The sequence below is a fragment of the Vanacampus margaritifer genome, chromosome 3 (assembly GCF_051991255.1).
Source record: "Vanacampus margaritifer isolate UIUO_Vmar chromosome 3, RoL_Vmar_1.0, whole genome shotgun sequence".
NCBI classification, from domain to species: Eukaryota; Metazoa; Chordata; class Actinopteri; order Syngnathiformes; family Syngnathidae; genus Vanacampus; species Vanacampus margaritifer.
In genome coordinates, this window is record NC_135434.1 from 7,477,680 (window position 1) to 7,492,186 (window position 14,507).

General features: G+C 40.6%; 1 long non-coding RNA gene across 2 annotated transcripts in view; it reads left to right on the plus strand.

Annotated features, from left to right (window-relative positions):
• The window catches only part of LOC144049408 (uncharacterized), a 47,877-nt gene extending 36,508 nt beyond the window's left edge, over positions 1-11,369 (plus strand). For both annotated transcript variants that reach the window (XR_013293556.1, XR_013293555.1), the window contains exons 3-4: positions 5,350-5,447; positions 11,193-11,369. This is a non-coding gene — a long non-coding RNA (uncharacterized LOC144049408). The remainder of the gene's footprint in view (positions 1-5,349; positions 5,448-11,192) is intronic.
• Positions 11,370-14,507: the final 3,138 nt, after the last annotated feature.

The following is a 14,507-nucleotide window of genomic DNA, read 5'->3' on the forward strand; positions in this document are numbered from 1 at the left end:
CGGCCGCATATCGAATCGATTCGAGAATTGCGCTGTAATATCGCGATATAGTGACAAATCGATTTTTTTCTAACACCCTTAATATACTGCTTCATACTAAGATTTGTTTTGGTTACTTTTGTCACCTTATTACTACATAAGAGAGGGACAAAATTCTAGAAATGCCAACTAAAACTCATTGCTTACATATTGTGACCCCCATTTTGTGTCATTTATACCGAACAGAAACGGTGAAAAAATTATAATTATAATTATAATGTCTACCCTTATAAACACTCTTGTACGTCATTTGATTATCTCGTCCAAGCGTAGCCAACGAAGCACCCTAATGCGTGTTTAGAAACATCTCCTGAAAAAAAAAAAAATGAAAAAAGAAACATTCCGCCATATTGTTTGCATTCCGGGCAGCTGACTCAAAACATCTTTGGCCCATTTGGTATCATGGTCTTACTTTATTATAGCATCACAACGTGCATGCAATATCCACATCCCATTGAGGTGGAAAGAAAACTTTTTGTGCACGGCGACTCATTTCCGAGGTGAGAAACTATACCGTCATTTTCATAAGAATAATTGACACTTGGAGTTAGCGTTCCAATTAAAGGGGATTATTTCTCCTCCAGCATATGTGCAGCTACTGAGCACTGCCGTATTGGAGAATATGAAAGGGAGGGCAACGAGGGGGGGGGGCACATCATAAAAGCTTAACCCTTTCATTTCCTTGTATCAGAGTAGAGGAATTGATGTCTTGAAGTGGCTTTCGGAAGAAACTCAAAGTTACAGAAGAGCAAATTGTTTTTCTTTTTTTACCCTCGGGATGATGTATTGTGCATGTTTACGTGTGAATGTACAGTTCACTTTCGTGGCAGTGTGTGTGTGTGTGTGTTTGCGCACCCCGAGTGAGGGTTTGCCCACATTAAACCATTAAAGCAAGCGCGCTGTTGAATTATTGATAATGGCTAATGAAAAGGATCAGTTCAGGATGAACTATGGGCTTAACCAAAGCCCCAAGGCTAACACACACACCACCACCACCACCCGCTCCCCGCAGGCACACACACTCACACACACACACACACACGGTTAACTTTCTCTCCTCCACGTCTATCTTAGCTTATTTTTTTTAGAAAGGAGTAGCCTGCCACTTCTTTTCTCACTCTCTCGCTCCGTCGTATCGTTCTCCCGACTGTAGCGAACAACAACATTCCTAAAACACGTCGGTCGTATTCACGCTCCCCAAAGTGAGCAAGTCAACCGGCAGAGCAGAGCAGAGAACAGTTGTGATGCTAAGCCACATTTCAGGGAGAATAGGGATTCCCATTTGAAGGGGGGGGGGTGTGGGGGGTAGAGAATGCTGGGGATTGGGGGCTTGGGGGGGGCAGGAGAATCGGCGCCAGCCCCTCTGAGGCGCTCAGCAGCATCCCCCTCCGCCGCCGCTCATAGGATGGCGGATGTGTCTGGGGGTATCCATGACAACGCCGCTGTATGCCGGGGACGTACCTCGGTAACGTGTTCAAGTTGGCGCTGGTGTGTGTTTGCGCTTTTATATAGTTATGTGTGTGTGTGTGTGTGTGTGTGTGTGCGCAGATGCATTAAGGCCCACACATTAATATTCAGTCGCTCTGACTGAAAAGCTGCTGCAGCCTAAATCAGTTTGCTGAAAAGGCCCAGCGTACATCATTTGACTTGATGGCTTACTGTAATATTTACTCACTTGATGCAACTAATCTGAGTGACTTTGAATCCGAGCCGGTATCATCACAAGGCGCCTTTGAGACTTTTGCATTTCACCTCCCAAAAAAGTTGAGATTTTCCATTTTTATGTTGTTAGAAATTAACTCATTCACTGCCATTGACAGCTATAGACGTCAATAATTCATTTCAACTATTTCTATTAGTTTGATTTTTTTTTTAAATTTTTGTTAACAAGAGTATGGAAACCTAGATTTTTTTTATTTTACATTTATAACAGATATAAAATTTTTGATTAATCGTGAGTTAACTAATGATTTCATGCGATTAATTATGATTTAAAATTTTAATGGCCTGACGGCCCTAATTTTTAGTATTCTTTTTTTTTTTTATCACGTCAGGCGATTACATTTTTTTATGGTAATTAATCCCATGACTTCAAAAGTTAACTCACAAATTTTATATTTTAATATTAATTTCTAGGTTTTCATACTCTTGTTAACAAAAGTTGAAAAAATGTTGAACAAATTGCAGTAGTTAAAATTAATTTTTGACATCTATAGCTGTCAATGGCAGTGAATGAGTTAATATTGGTGGGCGGTGCTGGATTTCACTTTCCTTTCTTTTCTTTGATCCTTCCTCGGGTCTCCTGACGGCCTCACGGCTCTGGCTGGGTTCTGAAGTGTTCGGTTTAGGTGAATGGTATAGGATTTTTTTTTATAGGTTTTAGGTGAACTAATGAATACACACACGCACGCACACACGGACATGCACGTACTCGTACTCACCCACATACAAAATAAAAATTTATTTTAGAAAAAAGAGAGAGCAATGATGATGACATGTCACATCGGTAAAATTACCGAATGAACAATACTGAGCTCTCCAGGAGAGAGAAAAATAAAATAAATAAATAAATATATATATATATATATATATATATATATATATATATATATATATATATATATATATATATATATATATATATTGGTAAATTCCTACACTTGATTGTAAAGGTGCAACAATTAATCGGCAACTGTTTATCAAATTAATTGATCATTATTTTTGACCCTCAACGAATCTTTTTATATATATATATTTTTTTTAATTTTTAATTTATCCAAATGCTCGGAATTTCAGCTCCTCGGCAGAAAATATTCTCAGACTTCTGTAGTCCTCCATGAAAGTAGACTGCTTTTCTTGTTTGTGGGTTTTAAAACCAAAATTAATCAATTGTAGACCAAACAAATAACTGAATCATAATTAATTTATGTTTGTGCACTGTCTGTTTGAAATGATGTCCTTAAAAAAAAAAAATAAATTAAAAAGGGGATGGACATGTAAATGTTTCTTTTTTAAACACAATCCATCAATTCAATAAATAATTGCAGCCCTACTTAAATTAAGTGCAAGCAAACCGTGAGTTCGCTGACAGGGCGGACAATGACAGAGTGGACATTTTTGACTAATGTTAGCATTTAATGAGCAAGTGGCCGACCTTCACTTAACGACACGATACAGTCATCAAAGCCACTGCGTACTCTTTAACAAATACATTTGAGTTTCTGAAAGGTTTTTATATCAATTTATGTTTGACTATGACAGAGTGGACATGTTAAGCTCGACAACAAATAGACACATACGGACAAGTGCTGGACACACATAATACTCTATGATGAAAATGACAAAATACGTATTTTTTTCATGATCCAGTTTCAGCTTTAATGAAGAAGAATGACAAAATATTGATCATTATGTCACTGAAAATATTAAAGAGTTTCTCCAAAAGACAGAGATGCCCCATAATGACAGGGTGGACAGCACTTTGAGGGTCACATGGAAAATCTCCTATAAAAATATAAATAATCAAAATGATTGTTTTAATAAAAATGTTAAAAAATAAATTAAAAATAAGATTTTGTGTCATCACTTCTAATAAGACATCAGATGCCACGATGTTGATGATGTAGCGATTCTGATGAGGACATCAAAGGCGCTTTATTGTGATATTGACCCAATATTGACCCAACAGCAAAATGCCCCCATGCTGGCCATTCAGCACAGTCATATTCGCACCATGTACTAAAAGAGAACCAGAATGTTTTAACCTCACACTCATGGAGGTCATGATGCACAGGTCAAAAATCACTCTGACAAACACACACGCACACACTGACATAAACAGTTACACGTTGAGTCCTAATAGTCCCACAAGGGACACATTGCAAATTCGCCACAGAAGTCGTCCAATCAGCTCTTATATATGGGACAGTGCTTTTAGTGTCATAGGTTATATACCGTTTTGTTTTTTCTATCTCTCTCTCTTGCTCTCTCACTCTTTCATTCTCTCTCTCTCTCTCTCTCTCTCTCTCTCTCCTTCTTTCATTCTCGCTCTCATTCTCTCTCTCTCTCTCTCTCTCATACTTTTATTTTCTCTCTCTATCTCATTCTCTCTCTCGCTCTCTCCTTTCATTCTCTCTCTCATTCTCATTCTCTCTCTCTCTCTCTCTCATACTTTTATTTTCTCTCTCTATCTCATTCTCATTCTCTCGCTCTCATTCTCTCTCTCTCTCGTTCTTGCATTCTCTCTCTCTCATTCTTTCATTTTCTCTCTCTATCTCTTCTCTCATTCTCTCTCTCTTTCTATCTCTCATTTTCTATCTCTCTCATTCTCTCTCTCTTACTCTTATTCTCTCTCTGTCATTCTTTAATTTTCTCTCTCCATCTCATTCTCTCTCTCTCTCTCTCATTCTCTCTCTATCTCTTCTCATTCTCTCTCTCCATCTCTCATTTTCTCTCTCTCTCTCATTCTTTCATTTTCTCTCTTTCTCATTCTCTCATTCTCTATCTCTCTCTCTCATGCTCTCTCTCTCTCATTCTTGCATTCTCTCTCTCTCATTCTTTCATTTTCTCGCTATCTCTTCTCTCATTCTCTCTCTTTCTATCTCTCATTTTCTTTCTCTCTCATTCTCTCTCTCTCTCTTATTCTCTCTTTGTCATTCTTTAATTTTCTCTCTCCATCTCATTCTCTCTCTCTCTCATACTTTTATTTTCTCTCTATCTCATTCTCTCTCTCTCATTCTTTCATTCTCTCTCTATCTCTTCTCTCATTCTCTCTCTCCATCTCTCATTTTCTCTCTCTCTCTCATTCTTTAATTTTCTCTCTTTCTCATTCTCTCATTCTCTATCTCTCTCTCATTCTTTCATTTTCTCTCTCTATCTCTTCTCTCATTATCGCTCTCTCTCTTTTTCTCTCTCTCTCATTCTTTCATTTTCTCTCTCTATCTCATTCTCTAATTTTCTCTCTTTATCTCATTCTCTCTCCCTCCCTCTCTCTCCTTCTCCCTTTCTCTCTCTCGGAAGTAGATCCTATGGGAGTATATTTTTAACCCTGACAGCCCTGCACATTTTCTGAGAGGTTAAAGGGCCGGATGGTGAATCAAGTAAATAATTCACAGTTGCTGAAACTCTTTCGGTGTAACGTCAGCATGAAAGGGGGGAGGGAGACCAAAGAGATGTACTTATATTCTAACACACTCGAAGCTACATTTTATTCAAATCAGAGTTTTTACTTAAGTGTAGTGATTACGTCTACCTGTCATTTTTTTGTGGTGTTTTTGCAGCAAACCTGATGTCTTTCCTACTTTTTTATAGGTTTGATGAAGACCACCCGCAGGGTGACCCGGAAACAAATGCTGCACCGGCGACGGTCTTCAGGCTAACATATCGAGGATATTCAGCAGATCACAGAGGTGACTTTCCCCTTTCGCGCATTACTGTTTCTGCCCTCTTTTTTTTATTTTATTTTATGTGAGCTATATTTCAAAAATGGCCCCGCTATGGTTCACCAGCCTCTTTTTACCAGAGAATTCACCACGAAAATGTCCGTGGGACATTTTGAGTGACATTGCACGTGTCAAACCGCTGATTGAAGGAGACACACAGAGAAATGCTGTGCTAATGAAATCATCTGACCCACATCCTTTAGTGCTATCCATTTCTCCAAAGACACAAAAAGGGCAGGTAAACCATGGCTGGTCCCCGAAGTAAGAGAAGGAAAAGGAGCATCCATTATTTACTATAAGGGGGGCTACGAGACACTTAGCACATAATGCACTGCTTCAAGCATACAAAACACGCAGCCTCCTCTGTGCTGACAAGGCCATTGTTGTGTTTTATTTTTGGGGCGAACATGTATGTTCCCATCCATTCTGACAGATGAAAAAGAATAGTTCTCCCTGAGGTTGAGAGGAACTGACAAAGGTAGAAAGCGAATGGCGTAGTGAAGAGATGTCTTCTCTTCCCGTGTGCCGGTTAGATTTTGGCTTGCTTTGCAATTCATGTGCATCTTTTTTTTTTTGTGGGTGCCCTTTTTATTCACAGGTATGCGCTTTTCTTATGGTGTAAAAAAAAAAAAAAAAAAGGAAATGAGACCGTGCTCTTCATAAGTGCTTCCACCTTGACGAAAGCTTCAAATCGAAGTGAAGAAAAACAAGATCAGTGTTGCTTATCCTGCAGCCATCACGTTTCACTGTGGCTGCGGTGCAACTCTGATAACGCTTAGTGTTGTTTTTGCACTAAGATACCTTTTGGTGGAGGGACTTTTAAACAGTTGTTATGCTAGTCATATTTTCTATGTCTTTAGGACATTAACTCTTTGACTGCCAAAAACGTTAAATGACGTTTAGTAAAAACCTACGGAGGGCCGCCAAGGACGTTAAAAGACGTTCTCCAATTTTTTTATTTTTTTGGGGGGGGAAATGGGTGGAGGAAAGCCTTGCCCAGCTGTGGTGAAAGTTTCAAGCAGATCTAGTTAGCCTAATGACTATTTTTGGCCCCTAGATGGCAGCAATGACTCTCTTTTGACAAGATTGGGTAGGCGTCAGTAGAAGACGTGAGGCGGAGCTAGAGGGGACAATGGCTGGGGAAGGGAAGAAAACATGGCGACCGGTTGCAAGCAGCTCACGGTCGAGCAGTTTTTTTCAAAGACGTAAAGCATCGACCAACGCTAAAGAGCACATTGATGACGACGATGATCATCATCGATGATGATGGTGACTCCGAGGTTGGAAGCAAGAAATTGTTTTGTCAAATTGTTACACTGTTGAATGGAAATAAACGTATTTTGCAACCAAAAAACACTTTTTCATTTTTGGTGATAGCGTTTTATAATTTATTTTTGTGAATTTTCTAAACTTTCAACTTAAAATAATGTCCTTTTAATTAATTAAATAAAAAATAAAAAATAATAATAAATAATTTAATTCATTTAATTAACTCTTTGACTGCCAGACGTTTTCAAAAACGGGTTGTCGCCAGTGCCAGCCGATTTAAGCATTTTGACTGATCTTTCAAGGTCCACAGAAAATGTTGTGTTTGGACTATGGAAACACACATACTACCAAATGAAAGATTGAACTCTCATCTTTCATCAGAAAAAAAAGTTTGTTTCTACCTTATTCCGTTCTTCAGTAATCAACAATAGAAAATGGTTACTTTCACCGAAATGCTCTGTTTTGAAACAAAAAACGGAGAAAAAGAGCTTTTTGTGAAACGATGTTATTTCTTGCACTCTAGTGAATTGTACACTTCTTTTTGTCCATGAATGATGCCACAAACACCTAAATAGTGCTTTACTTCTGTAAAACGCTTTCACCAACAATGAAAAAGTGTTTTTTGATTGCAAAATACGTTTATTTCCATTCAATAGTGTAACAATTTGACAAAAAATTTTGCAAACTATTTACAAATGTGTGCAACTGTGGTACTACTTACAATTATGTGGATGTTTCAAATACAGTTTTTCTTTTTGTAACGCTCCCATGCGTGCAAGGAGACGCAGCAAGATTTGCACAACAGATTAGTTTCACTTGCGATGGCTCCTTTCGCGTGCAGACGTTACACTTTCTTGACGGCCTTTTTTTCCGGGGAATAAATAGCAAGTAGCAGACTGTACCCACTACTCCGATGAATATGCATTGGACTCGGGGCACTCTTCGTCGTCCGCCTGAGCGTGCTCGGTTGTGCTCCGCGTTTTCCGGTGTTAGCATCGCTAGCCCGTGAACCTTTATGACGTCGTCATAGCCGCTGCGTCAGCGCTTGCAACTTCAGCGTCAACCTCGGAGTCACCATCATCATCATCGATGATGATCATCGTCGTCATCAATGTGCTCTTTAGCGTTTGTCGATGCCTTTCGTCTTTGAAAAAATTCACAAGTGTGAGCTGCTTGCAACCGGTCGCCATTGTTCGCTTCTTCAGCCATCTAGCTCCGCCTCACGTCTTCTACTGCCGCGTCAATGCTTCCAACCTCGGAGTCACCATCATCATCATCATCGATGATGATCATCGTCGTCATCAATGTGCTCTTTAGCGTTGGTCGATGCTTTTCGTCTTTGAAAAAAACTGCTCGAGCGTGAGCCGCTTGCAACCGGTCGCCATGTTCTCTTCCCTTCCCCAGCCATTGTCCCCTCTAGCTCCGCCTCACGTCTTCTACTGACGCCTACCCAATCTTGTCAAAAGAGAGTCATTGCTGCCATCTAGGGGCCAAAAATAGTCGCTAGGCTAACTAGATCTGCTTGAAACTTTCACCACAGCTGCCCAAGGCTTCCCTCCACCCGTTACAAAAGAAAAAAAAAAATTGGATGACGTCTTTTAACGTCATTGACGGCCCTCCATAGGTTTTTACTTGACGTCTTTTAACGTCCATGGCAGTCAAAGAGTTAATATTGAATTTTTGACGTCAATGGCAGTGAATGAGTTAAAAATTAGCCTTTGGATTAAAAGTGAAACCTCTTCAAGAACAAGTCCAGTTGCCCCGACTCAACCTTTGATGTCAATCGACACGCTCATCGGTCAGTAAGGTCTTGGACACACACTGGACAGGCAGAAGGAATGATAACAAGACAGGATGGTGCTGGTTGGATTAATATCAGCTGTTAGCAGACAGACAGACAGACAGACAGACAGGCAGACAGGCAGCGTGCGCCCTGGAGGTGCACGGAGTAGGCAGGGTCTCGCACTCGGTCTTGTCTGAATTCACTGGCCTTCATCTTTTGGAGATGGGCTGAGTTTGCCTGCCGATAGTTGAGGGCGCCTCCGCCTGCCAACCCCCGAACCGTTCTGTACTGTCAGCTAAGCATCAGAGGCATTTGTGGAAGAAGAAAGCCCGAGCGCAACACTTTTAGCCCGACTGAATTCCTGGGGAAAATGAGGCCACTTGCACACTTATACGTGTGAGGGAGGGACTTTCAATATTTCATGTTCATGAGAAGATAAATCAGGTTTAACGTTTGAAGGGAACCTGCTTGGAAATGTTGAAAAGAGAGTCTTTTAAATTGATGTTGTTCTGCATCTGCTGTTTGCGGACAAGGACGTCGAGGATATGATTGAGAAAGGCAGACACTTTTGCTGATTTTCTGCCGTGGCCTCAGCTGCTGTAAAAGCTATGCGTTATTGTTCATATTAGGTTTAAAAAAAATAAAAAATAAGTTGCTCCGTGTGTACAATAAATACATATAAAATGTCTACACACCCTGAACAAATGTTGCACAAAAGTTTGTGTGTTGTGAAAAAAATGGGACCAAGAGAAATCATTACAAATCCAAAAAGAGAAAAAAAAAAAAAGTATCAGGGGGAACCTACATAACAGCTGACCTTTATTTGGGGTCAATAAGAGGCACCTTGAATGGCAGCGGATGTGTGCTGACTCGCATTTAGCAGCAGTTGGGTTGTGGATCTGTCAATTCTCAACACAGCCACATACACAGTTATAAGAGGAGTTCATTGAAATACAAGAACTTCAGTGCCATCCAGGTCTTGATTTCCCCCAGACGGGGCAAAAGCGGCATCAATGAGAGAGCATATTTTTTTTTGCTCAGCAGGACAAAAATCTGACTAGCAGTAGCAGATACAATGAAAACAGCAGAGGACTCATGATTGACCCCTGTGGAACACCATATGACAATGCAGGACTAAGGCTACCAGAAAAGTTACATACAACAAATAATATATATAAAATTGTAGGTACAGTTCATGAAAAAAAAATATGGATAATCTGATTGTTAATTCATGTCCCACAATTTGGAGTCATGACAACGTTGCCATCCGTGCACGGTGAACTTTTTTTTGTTGTGGTGTAAACATAAGCCCTCATTCTCCTTATTTCCTCTTGGAGAGAATTATAAGCTGGTGTAAACCTGAGACACTCCTGAACCATGTGTCCTCAGCTCCCCCTCCCCCCCACGCAAAAAAAAACAAACAAATGTCACTGGCTGTCTTATCAGGTTCTAAAGTATATCATGTAAGACAATACATGTGAGAAGTGCACCAGGAAGAAAGGGAGAAAAGTGCAGTACGATATGAGGTGGTGGGGCCGCTATTGTTGCCTTCCACTTGACTGAGACACATTGAAGGATCTTACTGTGGGCTGAGAGGTAACTCGAATAGTGCTTCCCCTCCAGACAAAATGTGCACACAACACGGGTCATGTGTGCGTTGCGCTCACTTTTGCAGTTGACACTTTTGACCAATCCAAACTTCCTATGGCAACTTAAGCTGATGCTTTTTTTCTTCTTTTTTTTTTTTTTACAACAATGCACTAGAACAGTCAAAATCAACCGATTAATCGACAAATAATTGATTATCAAATTAATCGACAACTATTTTATTAATCAATCGTTTTTTGTGTTGTTTTTTTAAATTGTCCAAATCCTATTATTTCAGCATATCAACAGTAATTGTTCACTTACTTCTGTAGTCCTCAATGAAAGAAGACCGATTATCTTCTGTCTTTAATCAAAATGAGACATTTGCAAACATCTGGTTTTACTTTGGAAAACCATGACCGAACCGGTAACATAGTACATCTAAGTTGCTGTTTTGTTCGTATTCCCCATCTCCATGCAGCTTAAGGAAGTGGTCCTTTAGTTGTTTTTTTGTTTGTTTGTTTGTTTTGTTTTTTTCTGGAGAGCTCAGTATTGATCATTCGGTAATTTTACCGATTTGACATGTCATCATCATTGCTCTCCTTTTTTTTTTTTTTTTTTTTTATATATATATATATATTTTTTTTGTATTTTATTTTTATTTTTTGTATGTGGGTGAATATGTGTATGTGCGTGCATTCATTAGTTCACCTAAAACCTATATAAAAAAAAAAAAATCCCATACCGTTTCGTTTCGAGTCGTGAGGCCGTCAGAAAACCCGAGAAAGGTCCTTTAGCTTTGCTAGCTAGCTAGTTGTGCTGGACTAGAATTGCTTGCAAGTTTCAACCCTATATTTAGAGAGCATTTTAAAATAACCACCACTGTTTTCTTACGATGGAACCAGGGGCAGCATGAGATACAATGAAAACAGCAGGGGCCTCAGAATTGAACCCTGTGGAACACCATTTTTTTTTTTTGCTCAATATAGTTTGTATGACTCAGTTGTTGGTGTGTGCTTTTTATGTCCAACCCATAATTTCTTCTAATCTTTGACTTTTTTTTTCTGTTTCAGGTGTGTCCTTCCTGCTCAACAACTTGGAGAGACGACATCATCTGCGCTTTTGATATCAATTAGCTTCAGCTCAACATAGTGTGAACCTGTGCTGATGAGAATCAATGTATTCCTCTTCATATTTTCATTAAGCAATTAGGTTAAGTTGACAGCGAAATAAAACCACTTTTGAGACCAGAGACGTTTCCTTGATTCTTGACATAATTGGGTCTTGTTTGCCGATGACGGAAGCACACGCGCTGATAAAAGGCATCAAGTTGATCAAAGCGTCTACATCAAACTGACGCCCGACAGTTTGGAGTTTATCTGGGGTGTGTTGGGGGGGGGGGGGGGGACTCATAAAATATTTCCCAGGCTGCTTGCACACAATAAATCCTCTGCCTTGTAAATCAAATGTACCTGTGTGTGCAATATGAGCAACAGCGTCGGAATATTTTCTTCTTGTGTCGCCAATCACATGCATATATATTTCATTGCGTTTCTTGTATTTGCTTCGTGTTTTTGGGGAGGCGGGAAAAAAAAAAACATGACGCGATCCAATCTAAGAAGATCAAAAGTAGGTTTGAGAAATTGTTTCATATGAGAAAGGCGCATAATTTTTCCCGCTCTTCTCGCCATTCATCTTCATGTGCCTCTTCATTTCCCCTCTCCTTTTCCGAAGCGTATTATTCTCCCTGTCGCTTTCTACTTAACATTCATTCTCACTATCATCCTCCCTCCTTCTTGCCCCGTCTTCATTTCCTTTAGCGACATCACTCCTCCCTTCTTTTCAACTGGCCTCACCCCTTTCTTTCTCTCCCCCGCTCGTCTTGCTCTCCCGCTCAGATGTCACATCAGACGCTCTTGTCTTCCGCTTGCCCTGTCATCACATTTTTCACACAGCCTCATCCCTTAATTGGACCTGGATCATCATATCATGTAGAAAACCTCATCGCGAGCAAGGGATGAAAGATGGCCTCCACCTATAGCGCCCCCCCCCCCCCCCCCCCGCCCCCGATACGCTCACATGCAGTCACGATCACACAAACAAGCGCCTCGGTGGTCCGAATGCCGCCTCCTGTGCACATTTTTAGACCTTCTGTTTACACCGCGGACGTCAGTGGCGTGACAGGTGAGATGGTGTGTGTGCGTGTGCGTGTTCCCCACACTGTCCAATGATGTTTGGCGGCTCGTGTGATGAGACAAAGGATGCCCCCGAGCCAGCGGTCACATCTACAGCTAACAGGCACAACAACAACAAAAAGAAGAATCTAGCAAAAGGGGGGTCCTTAGCTCAAACATTCCTCTAAATTTGACCGGAAACGACCAAAAAAGTAACAAAAATCAATTCAATGTTAAGAGGTTACTACTGTTTACGCACTCAAAATCTGTCACATTTATTATTTCATTTTCAATTGGCGATTAAAAGTCAGCAACGGCTAGCGGGAGCAGCAAGCAAGCATGGCTAGCAAGAACTAGCTGGAGTGGCTAACAAGAGCGGCTAGTGGGAGCAGCAAGCAAGCATGGCCATACAAGAACTAGCTGGAGCGGCTAACAAGAGCGGCTAGTGGGAGAAGCAAGCAAGCATGGCTAGCAAGAACTAGCTGGAGAAACTAACAAGAGCGGCTAGTGGGAGAAGCAAGCAAGCATGGCTAGCGAGAACTAGCTGGAGAAGCTAACAAGAGCAGCTAGTGGGAGAAGCAAGCAAGCATGGCTAGCAAGAACTAGCCGGAGAAGCTAACAAGAGCGGCTAGTGGGAGAAGCAAGCAAGCTTGGCTAGCAAGAACTAGCTGGAGAAGCTAACAAGAGCGGCTAGTGGGAGAAGCAAGCAAGCATGGCTAGCAAGAACTAGCCGGAGAAGCTAACAAGAGCGGCTAGTGAAAGAGGAATATACTTATTTGTCCTCTTTGCGTGTTCCAAAACTTGAAGACAGATTTAATGTAAGAAAAAACACCTTTGCAAAAATGATTTTAATCTAACAGAGATCTCTGGACATCGTAACAGACTCCAATTCATCACTTAACAGGTGGAATTCAGAGCGCCGAATGTGCCTCTTCCGCGGGGAAGATGGCTTCTTATAGTTAAACAGATCGCCTCTCTTTCATTTGTAGACAAAACATACTCTCTGGGTACTTTTCCGTGAGCGATGGCGCAAACAGATTCAGGGGTGTGTGTGAGTTCGAAGCAGATTCTGTTCTCAAGGACTAAATGTGTTTTCGCACAGAACACTGAGAAGGAATTTTTTAGACCAAACAATATGTTCCATCTTAAGGTCAAATTATACTGAGTTCAACACTACCTCACATCTACAAAACATTTCGACATGGTTAATATAAAGAATTAAAATGTTAATAATGTATAACAATGGTTAATATATGAAATAAATAATTTAAATGTTAATAATATCTAACACTAGCAAGAACTAGCTGGAGCAGCTAACAAGAGCTGGCAAGAGCGGCTAGTGGGAGAAGCAAGCAAGCATGGCTAGCAAGAACTAGCTGGAGAAGCTAACAAGAGCGGCTAGTGGGAGAAGCAAACAAGCATGGCTAGCGAGAACTAGCTGGAGCAGCTAACAAGAGCTAACAAGAGCGGCTAGTGGGAGAAGCTACCTAGAGCAAAGCAGAGTCAGATAAGTGGCGGGAACCCGAATCACAGGACTCTCAGTGACCACCACCTTCCTCTCATTCCCTTTCAATTCAGCACAGGTGAGGCGTGCGGTCCACACGGCCGAAGCCTAACGGACTCGCTTGCTGCAGTCCACGCAGCAGATTAGCACACACAAAGTAGGCTACCTTTGAAAGGAAATGCAAGATCTCAATTTCAAATGAATTCTATAGATTTTTACAGGATCAATAAAATAGCAATTTTCTTATGCTTTGTTCCGCCAATTCTGTTCAAAATGTTCATTCAAGAATCTGCCTGTTGAAGAAGAGCAAAGAATTATACTTTCAGGTGTTTTTGTGTCAGTTTTTTTTTCTGTCCAAGAAATATGACCTTGGTGAGGAAAAGCAAAATATAAATATATTATTTTTGGTGTGTTTTCCTTTTCCTTTTCCTTTTGGCCCTCTACTAGAAAGTACAGAATTTCATCTTTATGTGCACGTAACACATAAAGTTGTATTCATCTCATTACAGTCGATTAAAACTTAATTAACCTTGATGAAAACTTAAACGCAATTATTCTCAAATTCACACAGAATACATGATCCAGCTTCAACAAAATGGCAGTGATAATACTAAGCTAGCATTAGCATGGTAAACAAGCCGATATTGGCCACAGCTACTACGTTGGTAGTGTGTTTGATCACAGTTACCGCCACAATCCTAGTACACACA